Here is an 18,488-nt window from a genome sequence, read left to right on the forward strand (position 1 = left end):
GGTGTGCTGGCAGCTTCACCTAGGAGCCAGAAGGGCGGTGGTGTCTGGGGCATGACCTTGGGTAGCTGGGGTGCTGGTTAGGGTGTTGGGCAGAGCCTGGCTGGCGAGGCTGAGAGAGCATGGGTGTGACAACCACAACAGAGGTGGGGGCCACACGGGGCCTGTGAGATTCACTGTCCTGCCCGGCCAGCTCCTATGAGCCCTGCCAGAATTGGGACTATGTGGTGTGGCCCAGGCCAAGTCCACACTTTTCAGCAAGGTCCTCTGCGGTCTGGCTTTAATCCGCCTTCCTCAACATTGCCTTCTCTAAAAGTAGCTCTTCTCCTGCCAAGCTGAATGACCTGCTCTTCCCCCAAATGACTTGCACTTTACTTCACTCACGTATTCATTCACTTATGCATACCATGCAATAAACATGTATTGAGGAACTTCCCTGGTGGTCCAGCAGTTAAGACTCCGCGCTCCCAATGCAGGGGACCGGGGTTCCACCCCTGGTCAGGGAACTAGATCCCGCATGCCGCAACTCAAAAAAAAAAAAAAAAAGATCCCACGTGCCGCAACTAAGACCTGGCACAGCCAAATAAATAAATAAATATTAAAAACAAAAACAGAGACTTCCCTGGTGGTCCAGTGGTAAAGAATCTGGCTTCCAATGCAGGGGACGCGAGTTCAATCTCTGGTCGGGGAACTAAGATCCCACGTGCCATGGGGCAACTAGGCCTGCATGACACAACTACAGAGCCCACGCACTCTGGAGCCTGTGCACCACAACTAGAGAGAGAAAGCCCGCATGCCACAACTAGAGAGAAGCCTGAAAAGATCCTGCATGCCTCAACAAAGACCCCGTGTGCCACAACTAAGACCCGACGCAGCCAAAAATAAATAAATTTATTAAAACAAACAAACAAAAAAACAAAAAACAAAATGTACTGAGTGCCCGCTGTAGCCAGGCATCATGGAGATACAAGACAATGCGCCTTCATGGACAAGAGTCTTATGCCTCCTTATCTTTATTCATGCTTTTCTCCCCCTCACTCTCTGCCTGGCCAGATTTTACCATCCCTCACTGACTTCCTCCAACCTTCCCAGCTCCAGGAAGTCCCTTCTGATTACTGCAAAGTGAGGAAAAGTACTTAGTCTATCCCATTCACTGTTATATCCTGAATACCTAATACTGTCCCTGGCATAAGTAGGGGCTCAGTAAATGTTTGTTGATTTGAGTGAATCAGGTAATATTGTTTGTCTCTGCCTTCACAGCCCAGATTGCCTAAAACTTTCACTTGGCAAGTCATCAAGTCCTGCCTGTGACATCTCTCCTACTGAATTGCTGTGTTTATTAGCACACAATGCTTGGTGGCTGGGTTAGGCAGGGCTCTTAACTCACAAGGTATGGGAAGGAACTTATTGGCTCATTGAAACACACTACCAACAGATGGGCAGGAAAAGTTGAGCCTGCCTTAGGGACAACAGGAATCTGAGATTATCATGTCAGGACACCCTGCTACTCATCATGGCTTCTCTCTTTGAGGTCTTCATCCCCTGTTTTTTGCAAACAGGCTTTCTGCATCCAGAAAATCGCTGTCATTGGTCCGGATTTATATCCTTCGAGCTTACCAGTCCAAGAGGAACAGGATTTTCCTCTCCAGCTCCAACTTTGAAATCCTGGTAAAAGCTCTGATAGCCTTGTTTTTCTATATCACATACCCTTCTCCTGGACCAATCACTGTGACCAGGGGCAGTGATGTAGACTGATTGGCAGCCCTTACATGAATGGCTGAGTTGGACCAGAGAAAGAGCAGTTTATCCCCCAAAAGATGATTGAGAGAAACAGGCTTGGCCCTTGGGAAGAGCTGGGACCACCACCCTGATGTGTATCTACAACAGTGGTGGTACCTATGTTTTCATGTATATTCCCTGTTATTGGGGGTAAGAAGCATTTACTGATAACAAGAACTTGAAAAGTATTGGCTGATTTATAGGAAAAGGAGTTTAGTGTTTTGTCTTGTTTTTGGCTGAAATCCCTGGTGGATCCTCCCTGGTACTATGCATGAGCCTACAACTGTCCATCTTGTTGCCGCTGCTGTGGGTGGTGTCCTCTGTCCCAGGGTGTGGAACTAGAGAGAATCCTGGTAGCCATGTTATGACTTGAGCTGTCACTTCTGTTTTTCCTTCTGAGAAAACATCCTAAGCCCAGCAGTGTGCGTAATACTGGCTTTTTGTCTCAGATGGGGAATGGCTCTAAGACTGGTTTTTCTATTTGTGCTTCTTTGTTTATTTTGATAGAAAGCAAAGATGGCAATTTTGTAAAATGGCACCTTCCTTGAATGGTCTCAGGAATGGGGCCTTTTCAAAAGATGAGGCATGCCTCTCAGGAGAGCATCAGGATTTCAACAGCCCTATTGCATAATGTCATTGTACCTACTTCTTTGATGAGGAAACTGAGGCTCAGTGGTGGTAACATGCCAAGGTCACAGAGCTATGGGAAGTGGGGAGGAGGACAGAAAGACTTGTCTGGATGGAGAGCCATGCGCCAGAGGCTGTGCATATCTCAAATTCATTTAATCGGCACTGCAGTCCTCTGAGATCAGAATAAGATGACAGGCTTGGAAATTTTTAAATGCCTTGCCGAAGGCCATAGAGGCAAATAGGGCTGGGATTCATTGATTCCAAAGCCCATACTGTTTTCACTTCCTTATACTGTGTGACCTTGCACAGGTCACTTTATCTCCATGTGCCTCCATTTCATAATCTGTAGTATGTAGATGATAATAGTACATGCCTTGGGTTTGTTGTGAGGGTTAAATGAAATGTCTCTTGCACATAGTAAGTGGACCTATTGTTGTTGTTATTATATCATGAGACCTCCCTCTGGGTCACAAGTCAGGCCACTCCCTGTTGCAGAAGAACCAAATCCCGTGGGAGCCCCTTCCTGGCCCTGGTGCTCCTGAGGCCCAGCTGCAGGTGCCTGAGAAAGTCTGCAAGGGGAATAAAGGGAACAAAGCCTCCAGGTGCTGGTTGATGCTTTCTCTGGCTGCAGGCCCATTTCCTGTTCTATCAGGTTGCTCTTGGCTGGCTGATCTCCTGGAGTTGACCACCGCCCCCCTCCACTGCCAGCTGAGGGCTGAGCACTGGGCCTAGTGATGCAGGACGAGGCCCAGCTGGGCTATGCCCTTCCTTTCTGGAGCCCAGCCCTGGGATCTCACTGGCTGAAGCTGGAAGCCTTGGGGCACTGGGCCCATCTTCCAGCTCTGTGGCCTCAGTGAACCCCCTCCCATCCTCCATTGGTGGGGTGTCCCTGGGGGGAGAGGCTGGGCCTCAGGGACCAAGATCAGAGACCTGGGCTTGAATGCCAGCCCCAGGAAGGGAGCGGTGGGGCCCCCTAGGCAAGTGGCCTTTCTCTCTGCCTCTCAGTTTTCCTAGTATGTAGGTTTAGGAGGTTTGCTGGTTCCTGGATAAATCCCTTGAAAGCCCTAAAAATTTCTTGGGGCCCCCAACATGACATGTAAGAGATGGAACTTCCAACCCAATGGAGGCTGATCTTAGTTCAACACAAACTAGATCATCTCTCACTAGCCTCTCCTGAAAACCCACTGCAAGCCCTGGCCCGCTGCCCCACCTGCCCTCTCCCCCTGCAGGTCCAAACCACCAGCTTCTTGAAGTTCCTTGAACAGGAATTTATTCCTGCCTCGGGGCTTTTGCACTGGCTGTCCTTTTGCACTGGAACACTTTGTGCTCCAGGTCTTCTCGTGGCTGTCCTTGTCACTCACGTCCTAGTTTTCAGGTGCCACCTCCTCTGGGAAGCCTTCTTTGGTCACCCCCTCATCTAGCCCCATCCCTCCTTAACAGCCTCATCCTGTTTCATTTCACTCAGAGCACTCACCTTTCTCTGAAGCTACCTTGTTTCTATTTGTCTCCCTTCCTATAGTGTGGGAATCTAAGTTCCATGAGGAAATGGCCTTGCCTGCCTTTCCTTCTGCTGCCTCCCCAGCTCCAGAGCGATCCCTGGTGCTCAGGGGCTCTCTCTAGATGACCCCTTCTGTAAGACCCACTTTAAACTTTTTTTTTTTTTTAATTTTTGGCCACGCTGTGCGGCATGCGGAATCTTAGTTCCCCAACCAGGGATTGAACCCTAAGCCCCTGCAGTGGAAGCACAGAGTCTTAACCACTGGACTGCCAGGGAGGTCCCTGTAAGCCCAACTTTTGAACGAGGGTCTTGTTGGCCATTCCCTTCACGCCTCTCCATTCTGGGCAGTGGACCAGAGCTATAGTGAGGCAGCTTTGCAGGTGTGAAGTGACTTTAGATTTCCAAAACACTTTCACACGCAGTGCCTTATTTAAACCTCATGTCACACCTACCTGTAAGACAGGTAGGGCAAGATCAGAAGCCCCGTTTTATAGATGAGAAAATCGAGGCTCGCAGAGGCTTAAGGAACTTGCCTAAGGTCATATGCGTCATAGGTGCTGACCCAGAACTAGACACTTAGGAAGCTCTTTCCAGGACTCCAAGCCAGACATGAGAATGCCTTCAAAGAGAAAAACCCACATTCCAAACCCATTTTTTCCATTAGGTCACGTTACAGATGTGCAGATATTCAGAATTATTGTGTGAGGGGGTAGTACTCTGATCTCTGAGGTTCTTTTCTGCTCGGTTTTTCTTTTTTTTTCTCATTTTATTAAAAATATTTTTTAAATTGAAGTATAGTTGATTCTAAGTTTTTCTAGAACTCTATGATATATGTGTTACCCTTCAGTCATATCCAGGGAAACTCTAAAATTTGCCTTCTTTCTTGGCTGAGAAACCCCAGTTTCTTCCCTGCTCTTTTTTGTAGTGCCTCTAAATAGTACCTAGTACCTAGTGCTTAGTGCATAAGTACATAGTACTTCGTACTCTGCATAGTCGTATGTCACACCCAGTTTCACGTATATTCAACTGCAGATGAGGCTCAGAGAGACAAAGGGACTTGCCCACCAGGAAAGTGGCAAAGGCAGGTTGAGAACTCAGCTGTAGAACCAGCTGGCCTGACTCCCAGCAGGGTGTCCTACCCACCATGCTCATCTGAATGTGAATTCACTTCCAGCTGCACAGAAGATGGAGTTCTTCAAGGCATAAATGGTTCAAATCCAAAGGCCATCTTTAGATGCCTTTATTAAGCTCATTAAGAGTTTATTAAAGTCTTGCCATGGCCTTCTGCTAGATCTTGCAGCAAGAGAGGGAGGAGATGAGAGGCTTCCAGCTGTACCTGTACGATGGAATACACGGCAGCTCCTCCAAAGGAGGAGTATACTGATTGGTAACTTGATTTGTATGTGCCTATGTGGCCGTGCAGGCATACATAGAGTCAGTTTGGAAAGATGTACTTCAAAATGTCAATAGTGCGACTTCCCTGGTGGACCAGTGATTAAGAATCTTCCTTCCAATGCAAGGGATGTGGGTTCAATCCCTGGTCGGGAACTAAGATCCCACATTCCACAGGACAACTAAGCCCACGTGCCACAAATAGAGAGAAGCCCATGCATCGCAACGAAAGATCCCGAGTGCCACAACTAAGACCCGATGCAGTCAAAAATAAATAAATAAATAAAAAGAAACATTTTTTTTTAAAAAGAAAAGAAAAGAAACCAAAATGTCAATGGTGGCCTCTCTGGGGATGGCCTGCTGGGTGATTTCCACTCTTTTTTTATGCTTTTTGGTATTGTCTGAGCAAGCGTTTCCTTTATAATCAGAAACAATAATAATAAAGCTGTTTTCATCTTAAAAAGGAATTGAGAAAAGCCATTGAGAATTGAGAAAGGAATGGGAAGAGCTCTTTTTTTTTTTTTTTTTTTTTGCGGTACGTGGGCCTCTCCCTTTGTGGAGCACAGGCTCCGGACGCGCAGGCTCCTGCAGCCATGGCTCACGGGCCCAGCCGCTCCACGGCATGTGGGATCTTCCTGGACTGGGGCACGAACTCGTGTCTCCTGCATCGGCAGGCGGACTCTCAACCACTGCGCCACCAGGGAAGCCCGGGAAGAGCTCTTGATAGGCAGGTGACCAATGTTTCCGGTCAAATCCCTCTGGGAATGGAATGCAGGAAAACCTGTGTCAGCCACTATTGGACCCTCTACTTGGGGGCCGTTCAAAATACGAATGTAATAAGGAGTAATTAGACATCTTCCTATGAATGAGGCCAGCACTTATAATCCTCTTGGCACTCTCTTTGAACAGCTCTCATCTTTCTCATACTCCGAACGATTAATGTCACAGCCCTTCCCAAAGATTGTGTAGTGGCGCTCCGAAGAAAACTGAGAAGTGAGAGGACTTGTTTATGGATAATTGTCTGAGTGAGTCAGAACTCAGTCAGAGAGCTCTGGAGTTTCCAGGCCGTTAACTTATCTGCCTGAACCTATGAGTCAGGATCAGTCCAGCCCAAGTTGCATGTGTACGTGCTTCCCTGCCCTGCTCTCCCAGGCCAGCTCCCAGCCTTCACACATGCACACTCACAGGCTCTCACCAGCCTCCGCATCCGTACATCCTGAGAAGGGTGCAGGCACACTTGGCTTATTCATCTCTCTCTAGGAGGTGCCCACAGCCCTCTTGAGTGCTGAGCTCAGGCTGTAAACTAACAGCAAGATATGAACCAAAAAGGGAAAGTAAATAGTAGTCCTTCCTTTCCCACAAATGTTTCAACAGCCTAGCCGTAGCTTAGAGCATGTATTTTGTGAATAACCAAAAACAACCTATAGGTCTGTCAGTAGTGGTCAGTTGTAAAACATTATGGTATATTCAGAGACTAGAATACTATGCAGCTGTTAAAAAAGAATGAAGTAGGGACTTCCCTGGTGGTCCAGTGGTTAAGACTGTGTGCTTCCACTGCAAGGGGCCCCAGTTTGATCCCTGGTTGGGGAACTAAGATCCTGCGTGTTGCTGCGCGGCCAAAAAAAAAAAGGAATGAAGTAGATCTAGGTAAAGTGACATAGGAAATGGTTAGTTTTAAGAATAAGAGGGAAGTTCCATAGCAGGGTGTATATTATGTTCCCAATTGTGTGAATGTGTATTATGACTCTTTTGTTTTTTAAAAAATATTTATCTGTTTATTTATTTGGCTGCACCAGTCTTAGTTGCAGCATGTGAGATCTTTTTTTTTTTAAACATCTTTATTGGAGTATTGCTTTACAACGTTGTGTTAGTTTCTGTCGTATAACAAAGTGAATCAGCTATACCCATACATATATCTGCATATCCCTTCCCTCTTGCATCTCCCTCCCACCCTCCCTATCCCACCCCTCTAGGTGGTCACAAAGCACGGGAGCTGATCTCCCTGTGCTATGTGGCTGCTTCCCGCTAGCTATCTATTTTACATTTGGTAGTGCATATATGTCAATATTACTCTCTCACTTTGTCCCAGCTTACCCTTCCCCCTCCCCGTGTCCTCAAGTCCATTCTCTACATCTGCATCTTTATTCCTGTCCTAGTCCTAAGTTCTTCAGAACCTTTTTTTTTTTTTAGATTCCATATATATGTGTTAGCATACAGTATTTGTTTTTCTCTTTCTGACTTACTTCACTCTGTGTGACAGACTCTAGGTCCATCCACCTCACTACAAATAACTCAGTTTCGTTTCTTTTTATGGCTGAGTAATATTCCATTGTATATATGTGCCACATCTTCTTTATCCATTCATCTGTCGATGGACACTTAAGTTGCTTCCATGTCCTGGCTATTGTAAATAGTGCTCATGCGAGATCTTTAGTTGTGGCATGTAGGATCTTTTAGTTGTGGCATGCAAACTCTTAGTTGTGTCATTTGGGATCTAGTTCCGTGACCAGGGATGGAACCCGGGCCCCCTGCATTGGGAGCATGGAGTCTTAGCCACTGGACCACCAGGGAGGTTCCATGACTCTTATTTTTTAAATTATAAATGGATATCTTCTCAAAGGATAAAAACTACAGAAAAATTTAGACTAAGACGTGAAACTCCCCATCGCCACTTGCAGAAGTCAGGATAGGCTAGGTTATGATGTGGTAACAAACACCTGTAAACATCTCTGGCTTAAAACAACCAAGATTTCTTTCTTGCCCATGCTTAAATTCCCAATGTGGCTTGCATAGGCTCAGCACTTTGTAGTCAGCACCTTAGTCATCATTAAACTCTAATGATGCCACCATCCCAACATGAGGCTTCAGGGCTCACCACTGCAAGGGAAGAATGCATGAGAACTGCACACTGGTTCTTGAATGCCTCCCCCAGAAGGGACACGTGTCACTTTTCCTCACATTTCACTGGCCAGAGCAAGTCACGTGGCTACACCTAACTTCCAGACAGTATGGAAGTATAGTCCTCCTATGTATCCAGAAAAAGAAAGGAGCTGGAAATATTGGTGAGCCCTGGTGATGTCTACCACCCACCCCAAACCAGCTGCATCCTTCCAAGCCTTCGTGTTTAATTGATATACATAGTAGTTCTACAGTAATTTAAAAATAAAACACAGGTTTGTTAGACAGACCTAGCTTTGAATCCCAAGTAGGTTATTCATCTGCTGAGTTCCCTTAGACAAGATGCTTGATCTGCCCAAGACTCGGTTTTCTCGCCTGTACCTGCTTCCTGGGCCAATGCAGGCATGAAATGTAGTAGTATAAATGAAACCTTTAATAAAACAGTAGCTCACAAAAGTAGTGATGTCTAACTAGGAAATAAAGAGTACTTGAGGGTGGTTGTGTATAGGGCTGGAGGTGGGGTGTACAAAGAAATATGGGAAAAGAAAGCCTCTTTCCATCTATCAGAGTTTTTTTCGGGGGGGCCACACCCTGCGGCATGTGGGATCTTTGTTCCCCGACCAGGGATCAAACCCATGCCCCCTGCACTGGGAGCACAGGAGTCTTAACCACTGGATCACCAGGGAAATCCCTATCAGAGTTTTCTAGGGCAATATCTGGACAAGTTTTTTGTGTATCCCATGGCCCAGCTGTGATGTGGGCTGGGAGAGAGGAGCATCTTATTGGCCCCAGTGGTAGCTGCCTGGTGAGTTGCAGCAGTGGATCAGGTGCAAAACAGCTGCCCTGACTCAACCAGCCATGTTCAGTCGATCTGGGCTCTGCTTCTTCCCACACTTGTCTTCCCAAAGCTGAGTGTGCTGTTGAAGAGATTAGCTTTCTAGTTAAAGAAGGACCAGCCTTCATATATAAATATGTTGTTTGAAGAAATAACAATCATCACAGCTTTTCTAGAGGACAATCTGGCAACATGTATCAGAAGCCTTAAAAATACACAGACGCTTTGATCCAACAGTCCACAGTAAGGAATTTATCCTAAGAAAATAACAGAACAAGTGAATAAAGATGGATTTTTTGTTTGTTTGTTTGTTTGTTTGCAGTACACAGGCCTCTCACTGTTGTGGCCTCTCCCATTGCGGACCACAGGCTCCAGACACACAGGCTCAGCGGCCATGGCTCACGGGCCCAGCTGCTCCGCGGCATGTGGGATCTTCCCGGACCGGGGCACAAACCTGTGTCCCCTGCATTGGCAGGCAGACTCTCAACCACTGCGCCACCAGGGAAGCCCAAAGATGGATTTTTATTGCTCATAATGAAAAATTGAAAACCTAAATGTCTAGACATAGGGGATTAAACAAACTATAGAATACTTCATTTATCCAACTATATCTAGACATGAAAGGATGTCAATTGTCCACCGAAGAGTTATATGGAAAAGAGCAATATGTATATAAAAGTGTAGATAGATAGATGATAGATAGATAGGTAGATCTCCTATGATCTCATTGTTGAAAAAGTATATAGGGAATTCCCTGGTGGTCCAGTGGTTAGGGACTCTGCACTTACACTGCCAAGGGCCCAGGTTCAATCCCTGGTTGGGGAAGATCCCACAGGCCGCACTTCACGGCCAAGAAAACAAACGTACACAAATATATACCTTATATATGCTTTGACATTGCAAAAGGATAAATGCCAGAATATTAGCAGTTATTTCCTCCAGGGGGTGGGAATATGAATTTTTTCTGTTTGTGCAAAGAACATGATTAAGTAATAAAAGACAAAGTTATTTAACTGTCTTTTTTTTAAAAAAAAATTAATTAATTAATTAATTAATCTTGGGCTGCGTTGGGTCTTCGTTGCTGCGCGAGGGCTTTTGCTAGTTGCGGCGAGTGGTGGTACTCTGTTGCGGTGCGCGGGCTTCTCATTGCGGTGGCTTCTTTTGTTGCGGAGCACGGGCTCTAGCGCGCAGGCTCAGTAGTTGTGGCTTGCGGGCTCTAGCGCGCAGGCTCAGTAGTTATGCCGCACGGGCTTAGTGGCTCCGCGGCATGTGGAGTCTTCCCAGACCAGGGCTCAAACCCGTGTCCCCTGTACTGGCAGGCAGATTCTTAACCACTGCACCACCAGGGAAGTTCCTCTTTAACTGTGTCTTCAGCAACTTTTCATTATCAATCAGTGCTTAAGGTAGTCTGCTCACCTCTGGAGGGGACTGGGACCTTAGCCCTTGGTTTGTGCTGTCTGTGACCTTGGGCAAGCTACCTGGGGTGGGACGTATTTGTACAAACTTTTTACAAATAGATACAGACACATAGAAGGGACCGACATTGTGCCCGAGATTCCACAGCTCAGGGCACCTGAACTGGATTCTGAACCGAGGTTTCCCGATACTGGGTTAGGATATTCTTACCCTACCTTACAGCCACCCCTCTCTGAGCCTTATCTCTAAGATGACAGGGTCAGAATACAGTCCCTTCCAGCTGAAAAGATTCAATGTCCACAGGAAGTTGCCCCTCCCCGCCCATTCCTCGTGCATCACAGGCCCAAGCAGTTGGTATGCATGCCCTACTTGTCAGATGCCAGCCTTCCCCAGGGGAAGGGACTCCAGGCTGGGGGTTGGAGAGTTCTGGCCTGCCCAGGGCCATCTGGAGGGGGCGGGGGTGGGTGTACTCTTTGGCCAGGCATCTGGCTGGCTGCCTACAGAGCCAGGCGAGAATTGCCCATGAGGGCTGGCTGGGGGCCGAGAACTTGTTGTCTTTCCCTTTAAACAGACACAGGCTGTCTGTTGAGATTCTGGAAACATCTGACCTTTTGCAGAGCATCTCAAGAGTCATCATGGAGGGCTGGAGAGAGGTCCTTCGCTTTCTGTAAATGCTTTAACCCTTTCCACGCAACACTTAACAATAATAACACAAAAAAGATCAGTTGCCGGCGAGGAACTAGAAAGATTTGTTGGGCCTGTTTCCTTTGGGTTGTCTGGGGGAGTTAAGTCATGCCTAGGGGCAGAGAAGAGACTTTTAACCCAGACATCTCCTGCATCACTTTCTCAGCTCCTGGTCTTGGGGGCCAGAGCCTAGAGGGAGGTGAGGGGCTAAAAGGAGAACAAAGAGGGCCTGGGACTTCAGGGCAGAAGCGGGAACTGCTCCTTTGACTGACTGAGCAATGTATTCCTTCATACTTCCTACAAAGGTTTACATTTGTTTACAAATAGGGCACCTGCTGTGTACCAGGCACTGTGTGGGGCAACACAAAGGCAGCACAAATGGCAAGCAAACCCAGATAGAAATGTCCCATGCCTTCGTGGAAGGCTTATTTTCTGGTGGAGTAGGCTGTGATAAAATAATCATAAGCACAATGTCAAATAGAAATAGGGTTAAGTGCTGGGAAGGAGACAAGCTGAGCTGAGAGTGTCTGATGGTGAGGATAGAATTTAGGAAGGTCAGAGGAGGCTTTCCCAAGGAGACCTTGAACAGGGGTCTAAAGCTTCTCTGCTTGGGGCTTCCCTGGCTGTCCAGTGGTTAAGACTCCACACTTGCAGTGCAGGGGACCTGGGTTTGATCCCTGGTCGGGGAACTAAGATCCCACATGCCACGCGGTGCAGCAATAAATAAATCCCCACGAAAAAAATAAGTAAAAAATAAAATAAAGCTTTCCTGCTTGAAGATTGAGCACAGTATCGGCATGTAGCACACACACGTTTGTTAAAATGCAGAATCTTAGTCCCCAGCCCAGGCCTACAGAATCTAAATCTGCATTTTAACCAGAACTCCCAGGTGATCCGAGTGCATATGAAAGTTTGAGAAGTGGTGCTAAGGGTTGAACTAGGAGTCACCAGTCTCTGTAAAGCTTAAAACTGGAAGAGAACCTTCCAGGTAAGAGCCCTGGGGTGAGAGGGAGCAGATATCGGGATGGGAGTCAAAGGCTATTTGTGTGTGTATGTACAGTGGACCCTTGAACCATAACAAGAGTTTGAAATGTGCGGTTCTGCTTCTATGCAGATTTTTTTCAATACATATGTACTACACGGTCTGCAGTTGGTTGAATCTGCGGACACAGAACCATGGATATGGAGGGCCAACTGTAAAGGAGGGTTTTGGACAGCTCGGGTGGGCACCCCCAACCCCCATGTTGTTCAAGGGTAATATTTTTTTTAAGTGGGAGAGACTTGGGCACGTTTAAAAGCTTTTAGGAGTAAACCAGTGGAGAGGGAGGGAGTGGAGAGGAAGTACAGTGAGGGGATAGACAGAGGAGGAGCAGTTCCTACAGTGTAGGTTTCTCAGCTTCGAATGCAAGCTGGCATCATCTGGGGAGCTTAGAAAATGCTGACGTCTGGGCACTCCCCTAGAGGCTCTGATTCAAATGATCCGCAGGTGTAGCCAGCTTCCCCAAGTGACTCCAATGTGCAGCCATGGGTTGCAGGTGGGGGTGGGGGGAACCACTGTTGTGCTGGAAAAAAGTCTAGGAAGTGGAGGGCAATGAGCAGGGTCTTTTGGGGCCCAGGAGGGTCCCAGATTCTGGAAGGTCCTCAGATTTAGACGTATGATGTTATTACCAAATGTATTTGTACCTATAGCCATTGTATTGGTGTGGGTATGTTAATAAAAGCACTAATTTGTTGTGTTGAAACATTTAAAATAACTGCATTGGTTGTAACCTGGTTTTGGCATGCTCTCTACCTAGCACAAGACTACCACCCTTTTCCTGAAAGTAGCCTGGGTCTCTCTCAATGCAATTAGGAAAAAGATAAGGGAGACCCCATCCGATGACTTCTATTCTGTATGTGAAGTAAAGGGAGGGTGTTGGGAAGCTTGGGGAGAAGGCTGAAGAGAGTTGTTACAGAGAATGGTACAGAGAGGTGACCACAGAAATGAGTAGGACAGCCAGGTGGTGGTGAGGGTCCATCTGGTGACCTGGACTTTGCAGTGGAACCTTCTGCCCTGAGTGACGCTCCCCACCACTGCTCAGGAAGAAGCACTGAGAAGGTGGATCACAGAGCTCATCCATGGCTTTTGCCAGACAGTGAAAATATAGCAGCAACGAAGCTTAGGGAATGGAGACAATAACGCTGTCGGAATGATGAATCGTGGACTCTAAGTTGGGTAAGGAGGGAATGAAGAAAGGGGAAGGAGAAATGGGATGGATCTGGAGAAGGTAGAGATGCTGGTGACGTCCAAGAAGGGTCACAGGGAGTCTGTTAAACCAGAAAGCTGGAAGGAAAAGAGACTGTGCCAGAGAGAAGGATGCCTGAACTGAGGACCTTGGTAGTGGAGCCAATTACTGGCAGTAAATGGGAGTGGTGGCTGAGGTGAGTGGGGGAGGGCACTGGAGGTCTGAGAAACCAGATTTAGGACGTGTCTTCCACGTGGATGCTGAAGTCATTAAGGACAATGACAGGATTTTAGGTGAAGAGAAGGATGGGGAGCCACATGCCAAAGTCTCCAGTGACTACAGGGGAGTGGCCAGGAGGTGGGTGGACAACCTCAGGGCATTTACCAGAGGAGGGAAGAGTGTGGTTCAGGAGAGGCATGGGGATATGATCATGAAATGTGTGGATGGAGCCTCATGTCCCAGGAGACCTGGGAGAGGTAGGGGAGGGGTGCAGGATGGAGGACAGACAAGAAGTGCAGGGTATTATGGGAGACGCCAGTGAGGTAGAGAAAAAGCTCAATGAGGTAAAATAAAGGTTTTAAGAATATGGCAGTTGTTCTCAAAGTTTGCTTTCTCCACCTGCAGCAGTGGCATCATCTCATCACTTGGGAACTTATTAGATATGTAAATTTTGGGGTCCCACCTGAATCAGCTGGGTGGGGCCCAGAAATCTGTGCTTTTAAAAAAAATTTTTTTTATTGAAGTATAGTTGATTTACAATGTTGTGTTAATTTCTTCTGTACAGCAAAGTGACTCGGTTATACACATATATACATTCTTTTTTTATATTCTTTTCCATTATGCTTTATCATAGGACACTGAATATAGTTCCCTGTGCTATACAGTAGGACCTTGTTGTTTATCCATCATATATATAATAGTTTGCATCTGCTAATCCCAAACTCCCAATCCTTCCCTCCCCCACCCCCTTTCCCCCTTAGCAACCACAAGTCTGTTTTCTACGTCTGTGAGTCTGCTTCTGTTTCATAGATATTTTCATTTGTGTCATATTTTAGATTCCATATACAAGTGACATCATATGGTATTTGTCTTTCTCTTTCTGACTTACTTCGCTTAGTATGATAATCTCTAGGTCCGTCCATGTTGCTTCAAATAGCATTATTTCATTCCTTTTTATGGCTGAGTAATATTCATATATATATATTATATATATATATATATATATATATATATATATATATATCCACATCTTTTTTTAGCCACCCATCAATGCACATTTAGGTTATTTCCATGTCTTGACTCTTGTAAATAGTGCTGCTATGAACGTAAGGGTGCATATGTCTCTTCAAATTATAGCTTTGTCTGAGTATATGCCCAGGAGTGGGAAGCAATCTGTGCTTTTAGCAAGCTTTTTGGTGATTTTTATACATGTTCAAGTTTGAGATCCACAGGAATATGGTATTGGGAAAAGTAATTCACTTTATGGAAAAAAACCCCTGAATCTCATGAAATCTATCATCACATGAAAAAGTGGACTCCATATGGATTAAAGACCTAAATGTGTCCCGAAAACTATGAAGTTAATAATGTAGGGCTTCTCTGGTGGCACAGTGGATAAGAATCTGCCTGCCAATGCAGGGGACATGGGTTTGAGCCCTGGTCCGGGAGGATCCCACATGCCGCGGAGGAACTAAGCCCATGCACCACAACTACTGAGCCTGTGCTCTAGAGCCTGCAAGCCACAACTGCTGAGCCCACATGCCTAGAGCCTGTGCTCTGCAACAAGAGAAGCCACCTCAAGGAGAAGCCCGGGAACCAAAATGAGGAGTAGCCCCAGCTTACTGCAACTAGAGAAATCCTGCGTGCAGCAACAAAGACCCAACACAGCCAAAAATAAATTAATTTTTAAAAATCTATTTTAAAATTTTTAAAAATAATGCAAAATGTTAAAGAATATCTTTGTGACCTTGGGGCAGGTATTAACTTTTTTTTTTTTTTGGCTGTGTTGGGTCTTTGTTTCTGCTTGCAGGCTTTCTCTAGTTGCGGTGAGTGGGAGCTGCTCTTCGTTGTGGTGTGAGGGCTTCTCACTGCAGTGGCTTCTCTTGTTGCAGAGCACGAGCTCTAGGCATGTGGGCTTCAGTAGTTGTGGCGCACAGGCTTAGTTGCTCTGCGGCATGTGGGATGATCTTCCCAGACCGGGGCTCGAACCCGTGTTCCCTGCATTGGTAGGTGGATTCTTAACCACTGCGCCACCAGGGAAGCCGTACAGAACATCTTGCAAGAAGGCATATGAACAAAAGCATATATTAAACACCTTAAAATGGTAGCTCGTGGGGGGAGGGGTGGAAGGAAGTGGAAAGATAAAAGGAAATGAACAGCCACATTAATCAGGGACCCTGTGCAGACTACGGTGATAACATGCTGTGAACTGAGAAGGTGATTAACTCAAGCCTCTCTGCACCTGAGGTCCAACAGCCCGGGAAGGGGGTGGGTGGAGGGGGATCAATAACGTTAAAGATAAGGCCTTTTTTCAGTACATTGAAGATGTTTCTCTTTTTTTCAATAAAAGGCTGGAAGAAGGTTGGAGGAGGAGGACAGGCAGGAAAAGGAGGTGGGCAGAAAGGGCAGAAAAAAGAGGAGGGAGAAGAAAGAAAAGATGATGGAGAGAGAGAAGTGGGGCGTGGGTCGTGGAGGTGGATGGCATTCTTTCCTGGGGGCTCTGGGCTGGACTGGAGATGGAAAGGGTCAGGATTGCCTAAAGCCCTCTAGAGATCTGAGGCCCCATGGGGGAGGCCTATATTTCAGAAGCTCCTCTGAACAACCTGGGCTCAGCAGGACACGGTGTGCTCCGGGTGCAGGAAACTCAGCAGTGCTGATTTTTGCATATCTTCCTGTCCCCCCCACCAATCCAGTAGTGAGTGTGTGGAAGGCAGAGTTAATAAAGTGATTGGACTATTTTTAAAGCCATTTGCACAAATAAAGTGCACCACCTTAGGTGTAAACACAGCGACCACTAATTGGAGACTGTGAGTAGGAAGGAAGAATACAAAGAACAAAAGGTAATGAAGAAGAAGTATGTAAAGGCTTATTGATAAGGATGCTCGTCTGGACATTATTTATGATAATGAAAAATTAGTAAAATAAGTTAAATGTCCAATAGTAAAGACTTGGTTAAAAACGTATGCCACATGCATACAATAGAATACACTAAAAATGAAGGTATGAGAGAATTTTTGATGTTATGGAAAAATGTCCGTGATATATTGCTGTCCTAGGGAAAAGTCACAAAGAGTATGCACTGAATAATCTTTTTTTCTGAAAAATGTAAATGTTTAACTGCATAGAAAGGAGACAGGAGTATCTTCACCAAAATATTAACAGCAGTAGACTTAAGATCTGTGCACTTTACAGCATGTAAATTGTATCTCAAAAAAAAGTTTTAGAAAATATTAACACTAGTGGTCTCTGGGTAGGGTGATATTTTTCATTGTGTTTATGAAAAAACTTTATGGTAGTAAATATGTGTTCACTTTTGTAGACAGACAACAGAATAACCACATCTTTCTATGTGTGGGAGAGCATTCTGTGGGGTGTCTGGCAGTCCCTTACCCCACTCTGTCTAGAGGAGAGGCAGCGGAGAAATGGTGGGCACTTAAGCCTAGCCTGGCCTGGGAAGAGGCTGGCACTTGGCCTCTGTTTTCACCAGCCCCTTGACCAGCCAGCTCTGGCCAGCTCAGCCACTTACACAGCCAGAGCTAGTTGTTTCAGAAACTGCCCTGAGAGCTGTTGTTGCTTTCCTGGAAGATAGGAGAGCCAGGAGGCAAGGGCTAGAGAGGGACGAGCCAAGGTCACCTGATAAACGCTAGACACTATTTACAACCATATCTCTCACCCCTCCTGCACATCTCCTCATCTCGTTTCACTCCCACAGTGCGGCCCATGGCAGGTTAAGGGATGAGGTGAGCAGCATTTCCCGCGGGTGGAGACGTGGGTGGTTTCCTGGCGGGTGGCTCTGCAGCTCGGCTCTCCCTTGCCTCTTACTGTAAACAATGCTACCATTATTGAGAGCTGACCAAGTGCCAGGTGTGTGCCTACATAATTGCAATTTCTCACAATCCTGTGAGGTCCCTACTGTTCTGAGGCCTACTTTCCAGATGAAGAACTCGAGGTTCAGAGAGGTTAAGAAACTCGCCCTAGGTAACACAGCCAGGTGGGTGGTAAGTAGATCGGTGTCAGTAAATTGGGTTTACTATGCATGCGTAGGTAAGGGGAACCAAGTTTGGTTCAGCAACAGATCTAGGGTAACGGTTAACCCGGCCCTCCGGATTCCAGCTAGCGAGATTGCCCCCTGCGGGGCCTAGGTCAGGCCAGGCAGAGGCTCGCAAGGTCAGGGAGCGGGTGGCCCCATAGGCCCCACGGCCTAATGGAGCCGCCAAGCCGTCGCGGGGACAAGTACCGACTGGGACTAGTAGCGAGCCTAGTGTCGCCATCAACGCCCGGGGGCAGAGGCGGGGGACTGCTGGATAGCGGGCGAGCCCCGGAGGGCGCCTCTGGACAATTCCATCAACACGGGCGGGGCGGGGCTTGGCGGCAGCCCTGCATTTCCTGGGACGCAGCGCCGGACCGAGGGTATTCGCGGGGACATCCCGGGTCCCCAGGGAGTCGGGCCGGCCTGGAAGCAGGGACGAGTCTGGGGACACTCCAAGAAGAAGGGCTGCTGCGCCGCGCAGAGGTGACCCTGTCGTGGGCGGTGGTTGCGCGCGGGCCGTGACACTCAGGTAGGCACAGGGCACAGGAAGGTTGGGAGCCGAGGCCCCAGGAGGAGGCGGAGGGAGCGGAGGCCACCACGAGGTATCCGCCGCCCCTGCCCCCCACCTCCCGCCGGGCCCCTCTCCCAAGAGGGCGCCACCTGCACGCTCTGATGGGCACCGGCGACCGCCACTGAGGGAGCCTGTTGTCATGGCAGCGCAGGAGGCTGGGCCCACGTTCCCATGGCCACCCGGGGCCTCTGAGCCAAACCTGCAGCTGAGAGGCAGTAACCCTGGCCCTGGAGGGAGATCATTTGGAATTTGGGAAAGGCCTGGGCCCCTCCTCAGAATGGTCTGGGTATGACCTTTGAGTCAGGCTCTTTGTC

General features: G+C 47.4%; 1 protein-coding gene and 1 non-coding gene across 15 annotated transcripts in view; both read left to right on the top strand.

The window, feature by feature from the left end:
• The window catches only part of SEMA4B (semaphorin 4B), a 91,398-nt gene that overhangs the window by 35,954 nt on the left and 36,956 nt on the right, over positions 1 to 18,488 (top strand). Inside the window, exon 6 of one of the 14 annotated variants that reach the window (XM_067029914.1) lies at positions 1,557 to 1,665. The exons of 10 other annotated variants lie outside the window; for them this stretch is intronic. The gene's annotated coding sequence lies outside the window, so the exon portion shown is untranslated. Of the gene's footprint in view, positions 1 to 1,556; positions 1,666 to 17,549; positions 17,565 to 17,760; positions 18,133 to 18,488 lie in introns of those variants that run through there. 3 more of the 14 variants (XM_067029921.1, XM_067029916.1, XM_067029924.1) reach the window with 3 other exon arrangements.
• Positions 9,781 to 9,854, top strand: TRNAV-UAC (transfer RNA valine (anticodon UAC)). The gene has a single exon. It is a non-coding gene; the product is annotated as a tRNA-Val (tRNA).

The sequence above is a fragment of the Kogia breviceps genome, chromosome 3 (genome assembly GCF_026419965.1).
Source record: "Kogia breviceps isolate mKogBre1 chromosome 3, mKogBre1 haplotype 1, whole genome shotgun sequence".
Taxonomy (NCBI): Eukaryota; Metazoa; Chordata; class Mammalia; order Artiodactyla; family Physeteridae; genus Kogia; species Kogia breviceps.